Below are 22,458 nucleotides of genomic sequence, written 5' to 3'. Positions count from 1 at the left end.
TGCAATACAGGTAATACAGCTTTGTTTACCCTTAATCTTTTTTTTTTATTCTTTTTTGTTGTTTTCCTTTCCTTTCTTTTACATTCCAGGTAGAATTTTGGGAAATTTGTGAGATGTCTGTTAGGAAGATTTTTCCTCAATATTTTTTTATGGGTACCGGGTGGCAGGGAGGTGCGGGTTTTTGAGTACAGTTTTATGATGTCTTTTCGACATCCTACTTTATTGGAGAATTTGCTTTTACAATTCTGTGAGGCTTTGAATTCATGAACCACTTAACTGTGAAGTAATGAAAGAACCCTACATTGTATATTGCACGCACACACACATACACATCCACACATATAAACACATATACATGTGTGTGTGTGTATATATATGTATACTATATATACACATATATGTATATATTGTATATGTGTATAATATATCATATATATAATATATATATAGATTTATATATACATATACATATATGTATGTGTATATATATATATACATAACATACATACATACATACTGACAGATATACACACATGTATATATTTATACATACACATCTTTAGATACACAGACACAGGCATGCATGCATTTGTGTGTGCATATACATTTTATGTCAACAAGTATGTAGTGACAAAAGGTTTAAGTCCTTGTGCTGTCTCGTCTATGTTGGAGTACAGCTTTCTAGAGCGCAGCCCTTTATGTCAACCCCAGTATTTCACTGATACTTATTTTATCAATCTGGACAAGGTTTGAAATCAGAACAGAATGAGAGTGAACACACCAGAAATAGCAGTCTAATCTCTGACAAAATCACTCTTCCTTTTCTCTAGAAAAGCAGGACATACTAGGTATATATTGTAGACCTTTGATGTATTATGCTTTGAAATATGATTGGATGGTCATGCCTAGAGTGCCTTTGATCCTAGGTCTGATCTTATAGAGAGCTGACCTAAAGCTAGGCCATAACAACAGCAATGACAGTAATAACAACAAACACTAATAAAATATACAAAAATTAATTTGTCCAACGCTCTACTAATTCTTTCATCTGGTGTTATTGGTGCATCAGTATGCACAATTATGTATGACTTTGTGTGTGCATCTGCATTTCAGTAATGGAATATATATATATATCATGTAGTAGATACAGTCAAAATATTAGATTTATTATATTACTTTTATTAATGTTATCATTGTTATTAAGATCGTCTTTTGATGTACTACTCAGCATCATGGGCCCTTGTTGCCAATAAAAGAAATCACTACTACTACTACTACTACTATTATTATTATTATTATGATGATCATATTCATATGCAGTCAACAGATTAGGCTTTTGGAAAATAAAAGAATCCTAACATCGGGTTACAACAAGTAACCTTAGATGCCAAGGACCCTCCTAAGTATCCGAATAACACTGTTTTCTGGAGCTGTACTAACCTGGGTTTTATGCCTATTTCCTCTATCCATCTGTTCAGACCTTTAGTTATATGCACCTATAACTACTGGGATACATTTTGCCCACACTTTCCATAGTTTCTGTAATTCAATAGCCAGGTCCTGCTACTTTGCTATTTTTCCTATACTTCTCATATTAATTTTTTCATCATTTGGCACTGTGAAGTTAATTATCTGGCACTTTCTATTATTATTATTATTATTATTATTATTATCATCTTTATGTAGGTGGTGAGCTGGTAGAATTGTTGGCACAATGGGCGAAATGCTTAGCGGTATTTTGTCTGCCACTACGTTCTCAGTTCAAATTCCACCAAGGTTGACTTTGCCTTTCATCCTTTCGGGTTTCAATTAAGTGAGTACCAATTACACACTGGGGTCGATTATCATTATTATTATTATTATTATTATTAAGGTGGCAAGCTGTTCTGAGTTCAAATTCCGCTGAGATGGACTTTACCTTCCATCCTTTCGGTGTTGATAAATTAAGTACCAGTCAGGTACTGGGGTCGATGTGATCAACTTACCCACTCCTTGCACATTTCAGGCCTTGTACCTAGAGTAGAAAGGATTATTATTATTATTATTATTATCATTATTATTATTATTATTATTATTATTATTATCATTATTATTATTATTATTATTATTATCATTATTATTATTATTATAGCCAGCTTGCAGAATCCTTAATACACCAAACAAAATGCTTAGTGACATTTTTTTTGGTCCTTCATTTTTTCCAGGTCAATAAATTAAGGATCAGTAAAACACTGGGGTCAATGTAATCAGCTAGTCTCCTCCCCCCAAAAGTTTCAGGTCTTGTGCCTTTCGTAGAAAGGATTATTAATACTGTTATTAAAGCAGGGTCAACTTTGCCTCTCATCCTTTTGGGGATCGATAAAATATTGGGGAGTCGATATAACCGACTTAACCCCTCCCCTCAAAATTGTTGACCGTATGCCAAAATTTGAGATCAATACTATGATTGTTGTTATTGCTATTATTATTACTACAACTACCCTCATTATTATTCTTCTTAGTCTTATTATTATTATCATTATTATTATTATTATTACCATCATCATTATTAGTTTTATTATTATTACTATTATCATTATTATTATTATTATTATTATTATTATCATTATTAGTATTATTATTATTATTATTATTATTATTAGTAGTAGTAGTAGTAGTAGTAGTGATGGTGGTTATAGTGGTGGTGGTGGTGGTGGTTGTAGTAGTAGTAGTAGTAGTAAATGCTTTATTGCATCTGGTTTGGTTTCTAAGTTCACTGTTCTGAGGAGGGAAGGAGAAAAATAAAGAAAAATATTTTTGAAAAAAAACCACTCTACTAGTGATGTACTGATGTTGATTCAATTAACTTTGGTGCTTCCATGACAGAAATTGGCCTCATGTCTAGTTGGAACCACTCAAAAAGTAAAATTAATGTTGGCACAGACATGCATGAATGCTTGCTCGTATATAAATGCACTTATGCACATTTCATTTCATATTTTTACATCTCTTCTTCTTCAGTCCCACACACCTACATATAAATACATACATATAAATACATATATATATATATATACATATACTCTATACTAAAATGAATAAAAGAATGTATATATATATATGTATATATATATTTGTATGTATATATAAACCATGCTAAAATATAAATAAAGAATATAATATTAATATATATATGTATATATATGTATATATATATATACTTTTATTCTTTTACTTGTTCCAGTCATTTGACTGTGGCCATGCTGGAGCACCACCTTTATAACAGATCAACCCCAGGACTTATTCTTTGTAAGCCTTGTACTTATTCTATCAGTCTTTTTTGCCAAACTACTAAGTTATGGTGAAGTAAACATATATATATATATATATGTGTGTGTGTGTGTTGTGTTTGTGTATCTGTCTTTGTCCTCCCAACATCGCTTGACAACCAAAGCTGGTGTGTTTACATTCCTGCAACTTTGCAGTTCGGGAAAAGAGACTGATAAAATAAGTACTAGGCTTACAAAGAATAAGTCCTGGGGTTGATTTGTTTGACTAAAAAGGCAGTGTTCCAGCATGACCGCAGCCAATTGACTGAAACAAAAAAAATTACATACACACACACACACAATAGGCTTCTCTCAGCTTCCGCCAGCCAAATCCACTCAAGATTTTGGTTGACTCAGTGCTGCAGTAGAAGGCACTCACCCAAGGTGTCATGCAGTGGGACTGAACCTGATACTTGGTTGAGCAGCAAATTACTTAACTATGAAGACATATATTTGTGATTGTGTATATGTGTGTGTGCATGTATGTATACATACATACATACATACATATATGCATACGTACATACACAAGCACAGAAAAAGAGAGAAAGTTATTCAGAATTTGCTGAAATGGTTTCCGAAATCTATAAAAGCTATTTTGCTAGAACACATTCTACTGATGCCATATTGGCAAATAAATATTAAATACACGTCAGAAATTAAAAGGTTCACATTAATTTGTTTACGAAATATATTACGTTTTAAAATCTACGATTATTATTTAGCTAAATAAATAATAAAGCAACATGCATTATTATCACATTTAAAATGATAAATACATTTATAGTTAAATATTACTAATGTCTTTTTTTTGTTTTAGTTATCTGTTCTTGAAATATTCCTATTATTATTGTTATTATTATTATTATTATTATTATTATTATTATTATTATTATTAATTGTTGTTACCTGAGTTCCTGGTAACAAATTAACAGGCTTTTCAACAAATCAGTATGAAATTAATTATTAATGTCTTCCAACAGGAATAAAATGATATGAAATGAAATTAGGCATTTTTAATTAAATTAAAAGAAATTTGTTATTATTATTGTTCATTTTGTCGTGTAAATCCCTTGTCTTAAGATAGCTAATTAAGACAATTGTCAGGGCAGATAGAAATTTCCTTAATTGCAGAGATTACAGAAGATTATCTTTCTTATTCAATTCAGCCTGAAAGTTATTATAGTAAATAAACGAGTATTCAGTAATTAATTTCTTCCTAAGTAAAATGTTTAATAATCTTACATTCTAGAGTAAGATGGCAAGCTGGCAGAACCATTAGCATGCTGGGCAAAACACTTAACTGCATTTCATCCATCTTTACGTTCTGAGTTCAAATTCTGCCTGGGTCAGTTTTGCATTTTATCCTTTCCGAGTCAGTAAAACAAGTACCAGTTGCATACTGGGGTTGTTGTAATCGACTTAACTCCTCCCCCAAAATTGTTGGCCTTGTGCCAAAATAAGATGCCAATCTTATATTCTAGAGTCATTGTCTCTTTTGCCAAACCACAAAGTTATGGCAACAAACAAACCAACACCTAGGGCGTCAGGCAAAACGTTTAGCAGCATTTCGTCTGTCTTTACACTCTGAGTTCAAATTCTGCCGACGTCGATTTTGCCTTTCATCCTTTCAGGGTCGATAAAATAAGTACCAGTTTTGGACTGGGGTTGATGTAATAGATTTACCCACCTTTCAACTGTAATTGTTGGCTTTATACCAAAATTTGAATCCACTGTTTTTTTATCAAATTATACTACCCTTGCAGGCAAACATAGACGCCATAATGCATGCATACACATACTCTCTCTCTCTCAGACACACACACACATGCACATGCTCACATACAATACGTACTTCGATACAAGCCACCTCCTTATGTTTCTTCCTAACTTCCCCACCACCACCACCATCTCTCATCAAATTAAAGACATTTTTTTTTTAATTTTTAAAATCCCCCTCAATTTTTTTTTATTTGCTTTAGTTCTAATTTTCCAAGTTATCTTGAAATATAATTATCTCGTTAGCGATTACACAAGATATTTAACAGATCTGCGACAAATACTTCGGTAAAATAACAAAGAGACTTTTAATAATACAATAATGATGACGATGACAACAACAGCAACAACAACATCAACAAATACAAAGAAGCAAGCTATCCATCTTAAACTGATATTGCCGGAACAAACAGTTTAAACCATGAATTGCAACAGACCGTAAAAAATAAAGCCTTGCTCTCTTTCTTTCTTTGTTTCTCTCTTTCTCTCCTTCCCTATGCAGCCAGGGAAACAAACATTTGGAGAAAAGAAGAATTTGTTGAGTATCAGGTTCACAGTTGGCTGATTGGGATAATGTAGGCTGTGGGTTGGGGTACAGGCGCAGGAACAGAGAAGAAAACGAAGAATTAAAAATAAGTAGAATAAAAATTGTTTTCTGCAAGATTTGGTGACATCACTTGAAATTTTATTAGCATGTTCTAAACAAACAGTCTTTAATAATGTAATAATAATAATAATAATAACGATAAGAAGAAGAATGATAATAATGATGATGATGATGACATTGATATTTGAAACTGTAAAAATAGCCTGGAGTTAAATAATGGTGCAATAAAAATAACACCAACAATAATATTTATGATAGTAATAGCAGTTACAAGTTTTGACACAAGGCCTGCAATTTTGGGGGAGGAGGAAAGTCAGTTGCAATAACCTCAGCTCAACTGGATTTAAGACAGTAATAATAATAGTAAGAGTAGTGATAGAAATAATAATAATAATAATAATTCGTTCGTTTATTGGCCACAAGGGCTAACAAAAATCATTTAAAACATAAAGGGACAAAACACAGGACGAAAGTTACAAAGGGTTTTGTCCGTTTGAAAAATGTCCATGTACAAAAGCAGGATGACAACGAAATACAAGTAACAATTAAAACTCCCAATAGGGGGAGGCACTTCGAAAGGTTACTCGTAGAAAAACCCATAAAAACCATGGGAGCCTGGTCAAAAGTGGGGTAGAGAGCCCCTTTCTCCTTTTAGATTTCCTTTTAATTCTCACAGGTGTATCCTCAGAATTGGTCTGTTCATACTGGCCATTCTTGCGACATTCACCCACCTTTCAATAAACTTGCTACCAGACATCACTTCCCTTTCTACTCTCATCTTCCTTAATAATAATAATCCTTTCTACTATAGGCACAAGGCCTGAAATTCGGGGAAGAGGATAATCGATTACCTCAACCCCAGAACTTAAATGGTATGTAATTTATCGACCCTGAAAGGATGAAATGCGAAGTTGACCCTCGATGGAGTTTGAAGGTCAACTTTGTTTTTCAGTATATTAATAATAATCCTTTCTACTACAGGCACAAGGTCTGAAACTTTAAAGGAGGGAGGGGCTAGTCAATTACTTGAACCCCCATATTTGACTGGTATTTGTTTCTCAAAAGGATGAAAGGCAAATTCGACCACAGCAGAATTTGAACTTAGAACATAGAGACAGATGAAAGTTGAGCATTTTGTCCAACCTGCTAAAAACAATTCTACCTGCTCAAATAACAGTAAAAATAAACGCTGCGAGTAGAAATTAAGATGGTAGTTGAATCTTTCAAGACTGAATTTTGTTGTGACATCCATTATTTCTCTATTTCCAGGAATGGTAATTGATATGTTTGTCTTGGTTCTTGTGTTGGCGTTCATTCCAACAAATTTGATGTTAAATACCTAAAATAGTTTATTTAGGAATTATTCCAGTCCGAATAGTTTGTGGCACTGCATGAAGTAAAAATCACCAAAGCGAAAAGAGGGGTGGAAAGAAAAAGAAATAAAACATAGTCTTCGAGACCATTTCTTACATGTCTTGAATAAAATCTCAATAATGAAGATAATGGTTGAATGGAATTCCTATGAATCCAGCAAATTCCTGCTGAACCAAAACCTCTGGTTTGTTTCAGTGCCTGTCTTTGAGAGAATTTCACGTTCTGAAGAGTTTATAACTGTTACTTACTATCATTCTCTCTCTCTCTTTCTCTCTCCATCCCCTCTCTCTCTCTCTCTATCTCTCTCTCTCTCTCTCCATCCCCTTTCTCTCTCTCTCTCTCTCTCTCTCTCGTTATAAATACATGTAATGTAACTTATGGTGGTTATATGAAGAATCAATAACCTTTATTGATTATTTTACAATCAATGAAACTGCTGTTTAAACCTGTAAAGGAACATCTATGTCATCCTTCAGCCTGCTAAAAATAGCAGCAAAAGCTCCCTCAAATGACTCACACTTACCTTTAAAAGGGAAAGATAGATTTGATGATGTAATCTTGGATATGCAACACCAGAGAGAAAGATGGGATGGGATCATGTGGGATGGCTATGGATTTGATCATAGGTTGACTCAGTCAGTACTAACCTGCTGTTAAACAAAAATGATAAAGTTGTTTGTTGTTGTTATTGTTCAGTCTGGATCAGATTGAATAAATTTTGTAAGTAGTTGCAAATATTTAGGTGTAATTTTCTTTTTGGTAGGTTGGTATAGGATATGCCAGTATTTCTTGCTATTTTTGGTTTTATTGGATTTAATCTTTTACTTTGACAATCTGAAGGTCAAAGGTTCAAAGCTAGTCCAGTATTTAAAAACTGAAGTAGTTGGGTATGTCAACTTTTTTGTAATGGAAAGTTGTAGGGGTTCACAAAAGAATATAAGTAGGTGGTATGTTTTAGCTAGTAAGTTTCTCTTCTTATTGAAACTGGTGGTTTGTTCCTACTCAGCAGATGGAGAATTCCAATAGAAAATACCTCTGATGAGGGCATTGACTTAAGTCTTCTTTCCTGGAGTTAAGAAAGGTCCCCAGGTCAAATGAGTTTTTTAGGATCTTTAAAATTCAGAAAAGAAGTGTTTACCCATTGCCATCACTGAGGCATTTCCTGTTACAAGCGTGGAATTCCCCATTTGCCAAATAGGAAGATGTCACCAGCCTCATAAATTGTCATGACTGGAATCACCTGAAAGCTTACCTGAACTGTTTCCTTCCAGATACTAACTGACCATGACATTTTTCTCCCTCTCTTGAGCAAGTGTTTTCTACTATAGCCTCGAGTCAATCAAAGCCTTGTGGTTGGATTTGGTAAATGGAAACTGAAAGAAGCCCATCATATGTGAATATATATATATATATATATATATATATATGTATGTATGTATGATGTATTTATACATGTGTATGAGTGTGTATGTATATATATATATATATATATGTATATATATATATATATATATATATATATATATGGTATATATATATATATTGTATATATATATATTGTATATATATATATATGTATATATATATAATATATATGTATATATATATATAGTATATATATATATATGTATATATGTATATATATATATAATATATATATATATATGTAATATATATGTATATATATATATATATAATATATATATATATATATATTGTATATATATATGTATATATATATATATATATGTATAATATATGTATATATATATGTATAATATATGTATATATATATTATGTATATATATATATATATATATATATATTATATATATATATATATACACACACACACGTGTGTATAGAGTAAGCCCCGGGCTTAAAAAATAAATCATTTGACTAAAAATTCAAGATGGTACCCCAGCATGGCTGCAATCTAATAACTGAAGCACATAAAAGATGTGTGCGTACATGCATGTATGTGTGCATGTGTGTGTGAGAGAAAGAGAGAGAGAGAGATAAGGTCATAGGCTATCCTCTTCCACCTCTGATTAACTTACATGTGTGCATTTTAATTTATACACACTCATATACATCAATACATAATATATATTAACTTATATAGACACAGACACAAAGATTAAAGCTATTAAATATAGGAAAAAAAATGTAGTTTTTCCCATTATTCTAATATATTGTAGATTTTTTTACTTTCAACCATCATGAATGTCATATTTAGTCATTTTTGACCTTCCAGGTAAATGGGTGAGATTTGAGGTGCAGAGGTGGATTTGTATGTCTGCCCTTTTATTTATTATTTTTTTTTGGACTGGTTTTTCAATGCATCTCAAATTAATGTGTTGTCTAGGCAACAGTCAATACAACACATGAGGAAGGACCAATCACTAAAGTAGACAAGGTTGAGAAAGAGGGAAGTGGAAAGCGTGTATATTATAGGAAAGTATAAAATGGAATTAATAAAAAAAAAAATTAAGACACACACACACAGAAGTACATATAAACATATGTGTGTGTGTGTGTATTCCTTTATTAGTTTCAGTCCTTTGGACTGTGGCCAAGCTGAGCTTAGTCAAGCATATTGACTCTAACAAAGTCTGGTAGAAGACACTTGCCTAAGGTTTCATGCAGTGAGATCAAGACTAGAAACGTGATTGCGAAAAGAGATTCTCAACAAACACAGCTATGCCTGCACACACACACACACACACACACACTCACACACACACATGTAAACAGAATAAAGAATTTTCCTCCATAATTCTGGGATATGGAAGGGAAGGGAATACAAGAGACCTCCTGTAGACTAAACTGGAATAATACAACAAGCACTGATTTTTTAAGGGGTCATTGCTCACAGCAGAATTTTTTAAACATACATCTATATATAAAATAAACTAAATAAAAAGGTTTTTTAAATTCGAATGGGTTTGGTGGTACAGCTTATTTTTCATCTGGGTGAAAATATTTCATTCATATATAAATATATATGTGTATATGTGTGTGTGTGTGTGTGTATATATATATATATATATATGTTTATATGTTTATATATATAATTTAATCTGTGTGAATGCATTATATATATATATATATATATATATATATATAATATTAATTTGTGTGAATGCATTAAATATATATATATATATATATATATGTTTATATATATAATATTAATTTGTGTGAATGCATTAAATATATATATATACACATATATATATATATATATATATATATGTCTTTTGTCTATGCCGTCCTTATAACTGGCTGACTCACTGATGTCTCTGAATAACAACCAACATGAAATGAAAATTAATAAAATATGATAATATTGTATAATATAGGAATATATTTCATTTATATGCCTGTCGATGTGTATGTGTGAGTGAGTGTTGATGTTTGTGTATTTCTATATATGTGTGTATATAAATATTTGTATGTGTATATGTACATATTTATGTGTGTGTGTGTGTGTGTGTATAAATATATATGTATTATGTATGTATGCATAGATATAAACATGATTTATGTCTTCATATAGTTACATTTATACACACACACACACATATATATATATGTATGTATGATTTGTGTGTGTATATATATATATATATTTATGTACATACATATGTATGTATGTGTATTTATGTGTATGCCTATATATGTATGTTTTGTGTGTGTGTGTGTTGGTTCAGACAAGGGACTGTGGTTATGATGTTTATTTCCCAAACACCTGCATCTGGCTTGTATCCAACCATGCCACACCTGGAGCAAATTTCTTCTCCTTCATCCTTAGGTTCACCAATATCATACCCTCCCCCATGGGATCTAGTGAACAGAATCTGCCCAGAAGGCCCTTCACACACACACACTATTATTATCATTATTATTAATATTATTATTATTATTATTATTATTATTATTATTATTATTATTATAGTTCCACTGAGGTCAACTTTGACTTTCATCCTTTCCAGGTCGTTAAATTAAACACCAGTGAAACACTGGGGTTAATATAATTGACTGGTCCCCCCCCCCCCGCTTATTTCAGGTGTTGTGCCTTTAGTAGAAATGATTATTATTCTTTTTATTTTTATCAAAGTGGCAGAATTGTTAGCACATTGGATGAAATGCTTACCAGCATTTTGTGTCTTTATGTTCTGAGTTCAAATTCTGCTGAGATTATCATTTCCTTTCATCTTTTCAGGGTCAATAAAATGAGTCTTAATTATGCACTGGTTTCTATTTAATTGACTAACCCCCAACCTAATATTTCAGGCCTTGTGCCTTTAAAGGAAAGGGGTTTGTTAGTGCTAGGAAGTGCATCCAGCTGTAAAAACTGTGCTAAAACAGATACAGAGGCCTGATGCAGTCTTCTGCTTGGCCAGCTCCTGTCAAACCGTCCAACCCATGCCAACATGGAAGGTGGACATTATACAATGAGGATGATGATGATGTCACATGCCAGGTGAAATGCTTTGCAGTATTTCATCTGTCTTTACGTTCTGAGTTCAAATTCGGCTGGGGTTGACTTCGCCTTTCGTCCTTTCACAGTCAATAAATTAAGTGCCAGGGAAACACTGGAGTCAATGTAATCATCTGCCCCCTCCCCCAAAATTCCAGGCCTTGTACCTATAATAGAAAAGATTATTGTTATTATTATTATTATTATTATTATTATTATTATTATTATTATTATTGCTATTTTATTATTATATTATTATTATTATTATTATTATTATTATATTATTATTGCTATTATTATTATTATTATTATTATTATTGCTATCATTATTATTGTTATTATTGTTATTATTATTATTATTATTATTATTGCTATCATTATTATTGTTATTATTATTATTATTATTATTATTATTATTATTATTAATTGGTAGAAGTTACAGAGTGACTCAAGGGTTGAGACTTTCTTACATTGGCACTTACCAAACTCATTTACATTGCCAAATTCATATATATATATATATAAGTATATATACATAGAGAGAGAGAGAGAGAGTGATAGAAAGAAAGGAAAATAATGATACAGAGAAGGTGATGGATTGGGGTGAAATATGAAAATAAATTTCCAAAACTTTGATGGGGTGGGGGTCATTTCATTTCACTTTTTTTTTTTTAGATTAGTCATCATAATTGTGTGTGTTTGAGTCCCATTTCCTGGATAAACAGCCAATTGTTCCTTGTTCTCATACAGATCGATAGATCTTCCGATCAATAACAAATTTTTTTAAGTGAATTATTAATATACGATGTCATTGCTTTTATCATTGTCATCATCATCATCATCGTTGTTATTACTATTATCTTTATTATTATTATTATTATTATTCTCATTATTATTATTAGTAGTAGTATAAGTATGAGTAAACATTATATGTTCCTTGTACAGTGTGCAAAGTGTGTGTGTGTATGTGCAGGTTGATGCTCCTGTATAATATATTGTGTGTGTCCTTATAAATACATTTGTTATGTATATATGCTTGTTATATAAATATATATCTATATAAATATTGTATATGTTAATGTGTTTGTATATATATATATATGTACATATTGTGGGCAGCTGTACATATATGAGTGTCTATACACACACAGACACACACACACACTCATTTATTTATACAAATATATACTGTGTACATAAAAAATATAGATATATATACATACATAAATATACATACGCCCCCATGCACATATATACATATATATACATGAGTGTATATATATATATATAAATATATATATAACTTTCCCTGTAAGTTAGGATTAATATTCCCTCAAATAATTATTATGATATATATATATATATATATAGAATGGTTAGACAACAAAAGAATGAAAGAGACCTCGATATTATGTAAATAGAAGAATTTATCTGTAAAGTAATATGTGACAATTATTCAGTAGCCATGATAAAACTCTGAGTTTCAGATGTTGGGGCAGAAACCCACGCCACCATCTCTTCAGTTATCCGGCCATCGAAAAAATGGTCATTTTCATAGCATTTTTCAATGGCCGGATAACTGAAGAGACAGTGGCATGGGTTTCCACCCTGACATCCGAAACTCAGAGTTTTATCATGGCTACTGAATAATTGTCACATATTATATTTACAAATACATATGTATATACATACATGTATATTTATTCACATTGTTTTGAATTAATCATGTGATGTCTCATAGCCTCATGATTTTGATGACGTAATTGTTTATTTTGAGAATGACATTGCAGGGTAAGTATGATAGGCATGATCTGGAGAAGGCTGAATATAACACAAGTAGAATATTTAGACAGGACATGACTGGCTTAAATAATATAGTCTCATGCATTGAATTAATTATATTTGTGCTTGATCCAACAAAATTCAGCTCATTTCTTAATTAGGAAGCGTCTTTAATTAGTGTCCCTTTTTTTATATGGCTGCCAAACTGGAATAAGTGTTTCTTCTGGTAGAAGAATTTCATGCATCAGGCATGAACTGTCAACTTGGAACTCAGTATATTTATTGTAGCAGAAGGGATTTAAGTACTCAAGTATCAACAAGATTCTCCACAAGAACTGTCATTTCATTCTCCATCATATCTATTGTTTATCATTTCTTCAAATCAAATTAAGTTTAAAAAGGCTGAAAATTTTCTTCAAAGAATCCCCAACAAAAATACGAAAATTTTGTAAATAAATAAATCCCAGATTTAATGCTGGAAAAATTTAATCTCTTTTAATTATCACATTTGTTTCAAAGTTTCTTTAAAATATTTCAAAATAACTTTTATGAAATTTTATAATTCTGAAAGGATTAATTCTGTTTAGATTAAATCAAGAATTCAGCGTAACTTCTTCAGTACTTCTAAGTATTTAATCCATTGTTAGCAAATCTACCCCACTACACACACGCACACACACACACACATACACACACATACACACACACACACACATACACACACACACACACACACACACACATATTTCTGCAGAAAATGTTTTGGAAATTTTTTTTGTTATGAAGTAGGGCAAAAAAAATTATAATTATCTTTTGTTATAAAGTAATTTTTTTATAAATTAAATCAAAGTGGTTGAGTACTACACAGTCACACATGTACTTTTAATGTAATTCTCACATGGCACAATGTTAGACAAGGTACAAATATGATTGATTTTTGATTTTTCCAGTTTCAGCTTATGAGCTGTGGCCATGCTGGGGCACCGCCATTTGGTGTTGCTACTGGTTTCACTTCATGAAGGTTTCTAGCAACTACTATTGGTGGATGAGAGAGAGTTCGATGCAGTGCCCTCATCTGCCCCTCCTGCCGTGAAGTTGGTCATCTGGGACACCTGACAGGAAGAGATCCAGCTTCATTTTAAAGACATCTGTATCCACCCCATGCAGGTCTCTCAGGTTCTTCGGGAGGATATGAAGAGCTGTGGGCCTCGGAAGCCCAGGCTATCACAGAATCTTGTCCTACATCTTGATGGCAATTTGGAGTCTAGGCACCACGCAGTGGCGCCCAGTTCTGGCATTTGCGTAACTCTCGATCCAAGTTCAGGGACTTCCCTCCAGGATCTTCCAGATGTATATTATGGCATATCTTTCCCGCCTACGCTCCAGGGAATATAATTTTAATTTCCTGAGTCTTTCCCAGTAGCTACATTCTGCATAGAGGCTATCTTCTTCGTGTAGCTACGTTGGATCGCCTCGAGCTCTGTGATCAACTTGGCACTGGATGGTGACCATAACTGAGAGCAGTAGTCAAAGTGGCTTAGGACAAGTGTCCTCCAGAGGACCATCATGGTTTCTTGTTCTCTTGTTCTAAAGGTTCTGAGGATCCATCCGGCGTAGGTCTACATTTCATTGCCAATTTAGCAACATGTACACGAAAGGTCGTGTCATCACTCATGTAAATACCTAGGTCACGCACTGATTGTGCCTCTGGGATTGCTATTCCTCCGGGTCCAGGTATTCATTGGGTATTGCATTTAGTTTTGCATGCTGATAGTATAGAGCTTAAACTTTTCAGCATTGAACTGCATGCTATTCTTTTCGGCCCACTTGTATATTTTGTCTAGCTCACATTGCAGGTGTTTAGTGTCCTCAGGGTTCTGTATTGCCTGTGAAACTTTTGTATCATCTGCATAACTTGTGATCGTGGCTCTCTGCGTGGCTGAGGGCATGTCTGAGAGGGCCATTATGAACAGTAGTGGTCCCAGAACAGTGCCCTGCGGAACACCGCTCACTATTTGCGTCATGAAGCCATTCTCCCAGTTTTCCAACTATGTTGAGATCACGCAGTTTGTGACATATCATTCCATGATCGACTTTATCAAAGGCCTTTGCAAAGTCGAGATATATCACTTCCACATTTGAGTGGTGAGCAGCCGTTTCAGCACCCAGTCATAGTGTTTATGGAGCTGAGTTAAACAGCTTCTCCCTGGTCGGAAACCATGTTGGGTGTCGGGCAGCAAGTCATTTTCTTCAAGGAAGGGATCAGCTTCCTTCTGACTATTCGTCCATGACCTTGCTGATGTGTGAGGTCAGAGAGATAGGTCTATAGTTCTTGGCTTCCGCTCTGCTACCTCCTTTATGAATGGGGCATATTTTACCTTCCTTCAGTTTTCTTGGAAGTTTGCCAGCTGCAAGGAAGCTCTGAAAGAGAGAACTGCAGTGGTCTTGCTAGGACTCTCTTACATGCTTTTAGGAGGATTGCCGGGAATCCATCGGGGCCAGTAGCCCCGAGATATATATATATATATTATATATATATATATATATATATATATAGACAGACAGGCAGGCAGACAGACAGATATAAAATAATCAGAAATATGTATGAAGAAAATCATATCTTTATTTTAGATCACACCTTAAAAATCCAATAAATGTTTCACTTGCATTAACATACAGCCGCAGGAGTGGCAGTGTGGTAAGTAGCTTGCTTACCAACCACATGGTTCCAGGTTCAGTCCCACTGCATGGTACCATGGGCAAGTGTCTTCTACTACTGCTTCAGGCCGACCAAAGCCTTGTGAGTGGATTTGGGAGACGGAAACTGAAAGAAGCCCATCATATATGTATATATATATATGTATGTGTGTGTGTAAGTTTGTCCACACAACATCGCTGATGTGTTTACATTCCCATAACTTAGCGGTTCAGCAAAAGAGACCAATAGAACCAGCAGCTGCACCAGGCTCTAATCTGATCAGGCAGTGCTTCTACAGCTTGATGTCCTTCCTAACACCAACCAGTGTAGTGTGTGATTTTTACACGCCACCAGCACAATATGTGTGTATGTGTATGTGTAGGAAGTTCAACATAATATATACATACATACATACATATATATATATATATGATGAGCTTCTTTCAGTTTCCATCTACCAAATCCACTCATAAGGCTTTGGTCAGCTCAATGCTATAGTAGAAGACACTTGCCCAAGGTGCCGTGCTGTGAGACTGAACCCAAAACCATGTGGTTGGGAAGCAAGCTTCTTACCACACAGCAAATCCTGCACCTATATTTCAAGGAACCAGACAGGATGGCCACGGCTGGAGCATAAATGATCATTGATCTGCTTGCTCATGACTAACATGAGTTCTAAACAACAACAACAACAACAACACTACCTAAACTGCTTCGTTAAAAGCTTTATCGATTAATTACCGGCTCCTTGATCACTTGTTACTTTGCTTTGATCTTCTTCTCTTTCTAAACATTAATCATTAAATAAGTTTATTATGTTCTATCCGCCCTCTGGAATTCTTCAATCTGATTCATTTGGCCACACTTGCATTGCTTCCACCACCACCACAACAACAATAACAACAACAAACACCACCTTTACCTTCTCCTCCATTATCGCTACATCCGTGTGTGTGTATGTGTGTGTGTTTCGGATTTTTCACACCTTTGCTTCCCTTAGCAACCACTTCTGATAGCTAGACAGATGGTTTTATAGACAGATAGGTGGATGGACAGACAGACAGACAGAGACATCAGTAAAAAGATAGACAGGTAGACAGACTGAGAGAAGAGAGATAAAAACGGATGTTTTAGCTAAGTAGGTAAAGAGCAACAGATAGATATAGATATTTATATATCTATATCTATCTATCTATCTTTAATCAGCCGAAATTGCTAAGATGATCTGGTTCTTGACTGATGACTGAGGGCTTCGAATGTCCCGTCCTGTGGTTCTTGTGTCGTCTCTGTGGTGTTTCATGTTCTTGTCATGTCTGTAATTATTTTTACTGTTTACCTATATATCTATATATATATATATATATATGTGTGTGTGTGTGTGTGTGTGTGTGTATAAATGTGTGTGTGTGTACATAGCTATGAAATACACACACACACACAATGTATATATACACACACATATGCACACACACAAATGTATAATTTTACATATATACAGGCATGTGTGTATATATATACGCACACGTGTATATACACACACATATGTATGATTATATATATATATACATATATAAGTATGTATATATATATGTGTGTGTATAGATATGTACACACACCTTCACACACATACACCTTCACACATACACCTTCACACACATACAGCTTCACAATCACACACAAACACACACACAAACACACACACACACACAGACACACATACACCTTCACACACAGACACACATATTTCAGCTTCTGCCTGTAACTCCTAATTTCCCATCTAATTCCTTACCATTATTCCTCCTCTGTGTTTTACTTGTCCAGCATCTCACACCTTGGTGACAAATGTTACTCCTCCACGGTATTTTCTGATCTTATAAACCAATGCCATTCCCAGCCACTGATTTACCGGAATATTCTCCAAGTGTAACGCAATCGACAAAATTATGACTCAGTGCAAAAGATGGATGGAGGGGTGGCGGGCAGGAGTGGAAAGTCTCTTGTGGCTTGGTTTTAGAATTAAGAGGAATTATTGTCATTCGATTTTCCTCCTCTCTCTCTCCTCTCTCTCTCTCTCTCTTTATCTTCTTTCTCTCTTCCTTCTTTTGCTAATCTTCTTCACCCCTCTTCTCCCCTACATTTTCTGTCTCCTTTGTCTTTCTGTATCTCTCTTTCTCTCTCTCTCTCACTCTCTCTCTCTCTCACTCTCTCTCTCTCTCTCTCTCTCACGCACACATACGTCTTCTGTGTACTTTCTGTCTTGGCTATTATTTCCTTTCTTTTTCTATCTCCTTTTCTCTCTCTCTACTTCTCTCTACCTTTCTTGCTGTCCTTCTCTCTCTCTCTCTTCTTTCTCTCTCTATCTATCTATCCATATCTCTATCTCTTGTTCTCTCTTCCCTTCTATCTCTCTCTATCTCTCTCATCTCTCCTTTCCATTTTTACATACACTTGAAATTACTCTCTTTATCTCTCTCCCCCTCTCTCCCTCCTCTCCCTCCTCTCCCTCCTCTCCCTCCTCTCCCCCTCTATATATATATATCTTTCTATCTTTCTATTATTGTCTCTCTCCCTATTTATATCTCCCTCTCTCATTATTTCTTTCACACACTCAAATCCAAACACAAGTACATTTTGAAAAAAAAACCAACAACAAATGCAAGACTAGTAAATAGAAAATTCTCCATTGAGAATTTTTTTTATTTAATCTTATAGTCATCTGTATTACATATATATATATATATATCACACACACACACACTATTTTATGTTCAGTTCTCAAAACCATTCTCTCTAAAAGACTTACAATCTCAGATTTGATTTTGTCTTGTCTCTCTGTCTCCTATGGGTTTTTTTTTCCTTATCAAAATCTGAAAATCCAATCCTTATTTTTATTTATTTATTTCTATGTACATTTATTTATTCGTTTTGAATTTAAGACTATTTGTTTATCTAAAATATACTTTAATTCTTGTTTGTGTTTCCAAATTCTATTTCCCTGATAGGTTTTTTTTTTTCTTAAACATTCATCAACATGTGATCTTTATATTCTTCAACAAATGATATTTCTAACCCTTACCAAATTCCTTACAGAAAAGAAAAAAAAAATGAAAGGAAAGAATTTTGAAATGGGATTTTAACATTTTTACTAAAAAGTTCTGGAGTATTAAGAGATCAAATTTACTTTGTGTCTGTGTTATGTTTTGTATGTGTGTTTGTATATACATGTGTGTGTGTGTGTGTGTGTGCGTACAGTTATTACTTCAGAGACAAGACCTTCTTGATAACGATAACCAGTTGATAATATTATTTGCAATTTATAAATGTCTTTGTATGTATGTATATATTGATAGATAAATAGAGATAGATATATTTCTTTATTACCCACAAGGGGTTAAACATAGAAGGGACAAACAAGGACAAAGTATTAAGTCAATTACATCGACCCCAGTACGTAACTGGTACTTAATTTATCGACTCCGAAAGGATGAAAGGCAAAGTCGACCTCGGCGGAATTTGAGCTCAGAACGTAACGGCAGACGAAATACGGCTACGCGTTTCGTCCGGCGTGCTAACGTTTCTGCCAGCTCGCCGCCTAGATAGAGATAGATAGATAGGCAGGCAGGCTGGTAGGCAGGCAAACAGACATACATACGTGGTGCAGATGTAGCTGTGTGGTTAAGAAGTTTGCTTCCCAACCACACGGTTTTAGGTTCAGTTCCTGGCCATGGCATCTTAGGCAATAATGAATATAACCATTGTTTGTCAATGATATGCAAAGTGAAGATGACTTTTTAGCCCTGGGTGGTGTTCAGCTTTTACCACTGCTGTTGTACAAATGTCTCTTCTCTGTTAAATGCTATGCAGGATCATGTGCAGATATATATATAAATCTATGTATATGCTTTTGTTAATGTTTGTAGCATGTATGTTTTTATATACATAGACATTTATGTATGTATATTCATTCATTTAACACTGCTGATTCACTCCAATTTTTTTACCTGTATATTATGACCCAACATGCCAAAAATAGTAGCCAAATTTCCTTTGAAAGTAAAATACATCCTGGAGCACCTTTGACCATTAATCTGTCCAATTGTTGCTGATCAAGCACTACACAAGAACAAAAATTATTAGTTCTAACTGATCACAATTGGGAAATAGATGAGGTGTGAGTAGGTTTTCTACAAAGGTTGGTCTTGTTGCAAAAAAAATAATAAAAAGTCGGTACAGCTGAAGTATCGCAGAAGAAGGGGCATAACTCCAGCCACTTCGGTTACGTTTGCAGAAAGCTTTAATTCCCATGTTAGTGCGTCATAAAGTGAAGTGGTTCGTTATCTTTAGAGGAAACTTCCACACTTTCAAACTACTTACATGTACCACACCCTCAACTAGTCCTTGATGGGTAGAGTTTTTTGCAGAAAAATACGTCCATAGTAATATTCCCCAATGTCTTTACTCTTCCAGAACTTTTACATAATATTTATTATATATCTTTTCCAGTCTTTTTCTTTCTCCTTCATGAAATTAAATTTCATGAGAGTGGTTCTCAACCAGGGTCTACATGACCCTTAGGGGTTCGTGGAAAATTTTGTTGTTAAAATTTATCTGTAATAAACTGGTTATGCTTCCACAATGCACGAAATATTTTTATTTAATCTTATACTCATCTATAATATATATATATACACACACACACACACTCTATTTTATGTTCAGTTCTCAAAACCATTCTCTCTAAAAGACTTATTTTTTTATTTTAAAAGACAATTTTTTATGCAATTCCTAATAATATATAACTGTGGGAGTACAATAAGATCTTTTTAACCCTTTTGTTACCATGTTTATTTTGAGATGCTCGGTGTTTCTTTCAATTACTTTAAATGTAACAAAGAATTTAGTAAAATAACTTAGTTGTCATGAAGCTAGTGTTAGGAACATAAATTGTGACTAAGGTGGAAGATTTTAATTCAGAACTTTTGAAAACAAGACATTTGTACTAAAGAGCCAGAGCTGGTTTCAGCTGGGTTGGCAACGAAAGGATTAAAACACTGAATGCTTCTGAGTATCTACTTGAATGAAATAGAAAACAAAGGGATCCATAGACAAAAAATGGTTTAAACGAATCCAAAAACTGTCTTTGAAAGGTTTGGCAGTGTTAAATCCATTTCACACATAATGAAGGTCTAAGAAGTTTTGTCTTAACCAAGACCTTATTTAGACCAATATCCTTTATATTTTCAAATTAAAAACTAATTTTTCTTGTAAGGTTTTTTTTTTTACTGCCATCAGCTTCCATGAACCTCTGTTGGGAAATACTTATCTAAATTATGGCAGCATGGAACTATAATTTAGAAGGAACATTAAAAATATTAATATAAAATGCCTGCAAATTCAAACAAACAACACAGCACCCATGACTTTTGGGAAATATTTTTTTCACACCCAGAATTGCTGAAGCATGGAATAAACTACCAGCATCCATTGTTAACTTTCAGGATACTACATTATAGAAACCATACATGCTTCCTGAAATTCACCCACAGTACACCTGGTGCCCCTCCACCCTTTATTTTTAGTGACTTGTTCACTGTTCACTTCCTGTTCATTATTCTATGCACTGTTCATGCACTCTGCACTTTTGGCTAATTTTTCTAAGGAGTTGTGCACCTGAGCACTGTATACCATTCATTACTATAAAGTCGTTGTAGAACCATTGAGGGGAAGAAATGAAGGAAAATGTAAACAGACAGTACGTTTCTGCTTCTTAATTTCAAAGGTTTATATTTCTTTATTTTATTTTACAATGGATCAAATGAGTAGCAATTAGTATATTTTGCATATATTTTCTTCGTGAAGAAGTCAAGTGGTTAATTAACGTCAGAGGGGAAAATGTCACAGATTCAAACTACTTAAGACACTCGACCTGCCAAATAAACAAACAATTCACAGGAGAAATCAATAGATTTTTTGGTGGCTTGTTTTATTCTCAGGAAACTGTAATTGTTAGTTTGAAAATAAGAGAGATGAAGAGTTCAAAAGTGTATATAATATGTAACTGATGAATGCATATGGCTGAGTGGTTAGGATGTTGCACTTATGATAACAAGGGTTTCAATTTCTGGATCAGGTAGTACACCGTGTTCCTGATAACGAGATTGCAGTTTCAATTACTGGGCTGGATAGTACATTGTGGACCAAGTAGTACATTGAGGGCCTAGTAGTTAGAATCAAATAAACAAAAAGAATGCAGCTCCAGTAATGGACAGAGACAGCAACTATGGAAGAAGTTGCAAGAAGCAACGAAAATTTTAGGAAAAAAAATAAATAAATAAGTAAATGAGTGGAAATGGAACCAGTGTGTGTGTTAATTAAAGCATTAAAACAGAATGACTCTCTCCAGACACAACAAAATATGCTTCAA

The 22,458-nt window shown here is 33.7% G+C and overlaps 1 protein-coding gene across 1 annotated transcript in view; it reads left to right on the top strand.

The window, feature by feature from the left end:
- Positions 1-22,458, top strand: part of LOC115222805 (neuron navigator 2-like) — a 510,687-nt gene that overhangs the window by 204 nt on the left and 488,025 nt on the right. The window contains exon 1 of the mRNA XM_036511902.1: positions 1-10. This exon is cut by the window's left edge and continues 204 nt beyond it. The gene's annotated coding sequence lies outside the window, so the exon portion shown is untranslated. The remainder of the gene's footprint in view (positions 11-22,458) is intronic.

Source organism: Octopus sinensis, linkage group LG21 (assembly GCF_006345805.1).
Source record: "Octopus sinensis linkage group LG21, ASM634580v1, whole genome shotgun sequence".
NCBI classification, from domain to species: Eukaryota; Metazoa; Mollusca; class Cephalopoda; order Octopoda; family Octopodidae; genus Octopus; species Octopus sinensis.
The sequence above is the reverse complement of the archived record's forward strand: the minus strand, read 5'-3'. Positions and strand labels throughout refer to the sequence as shown.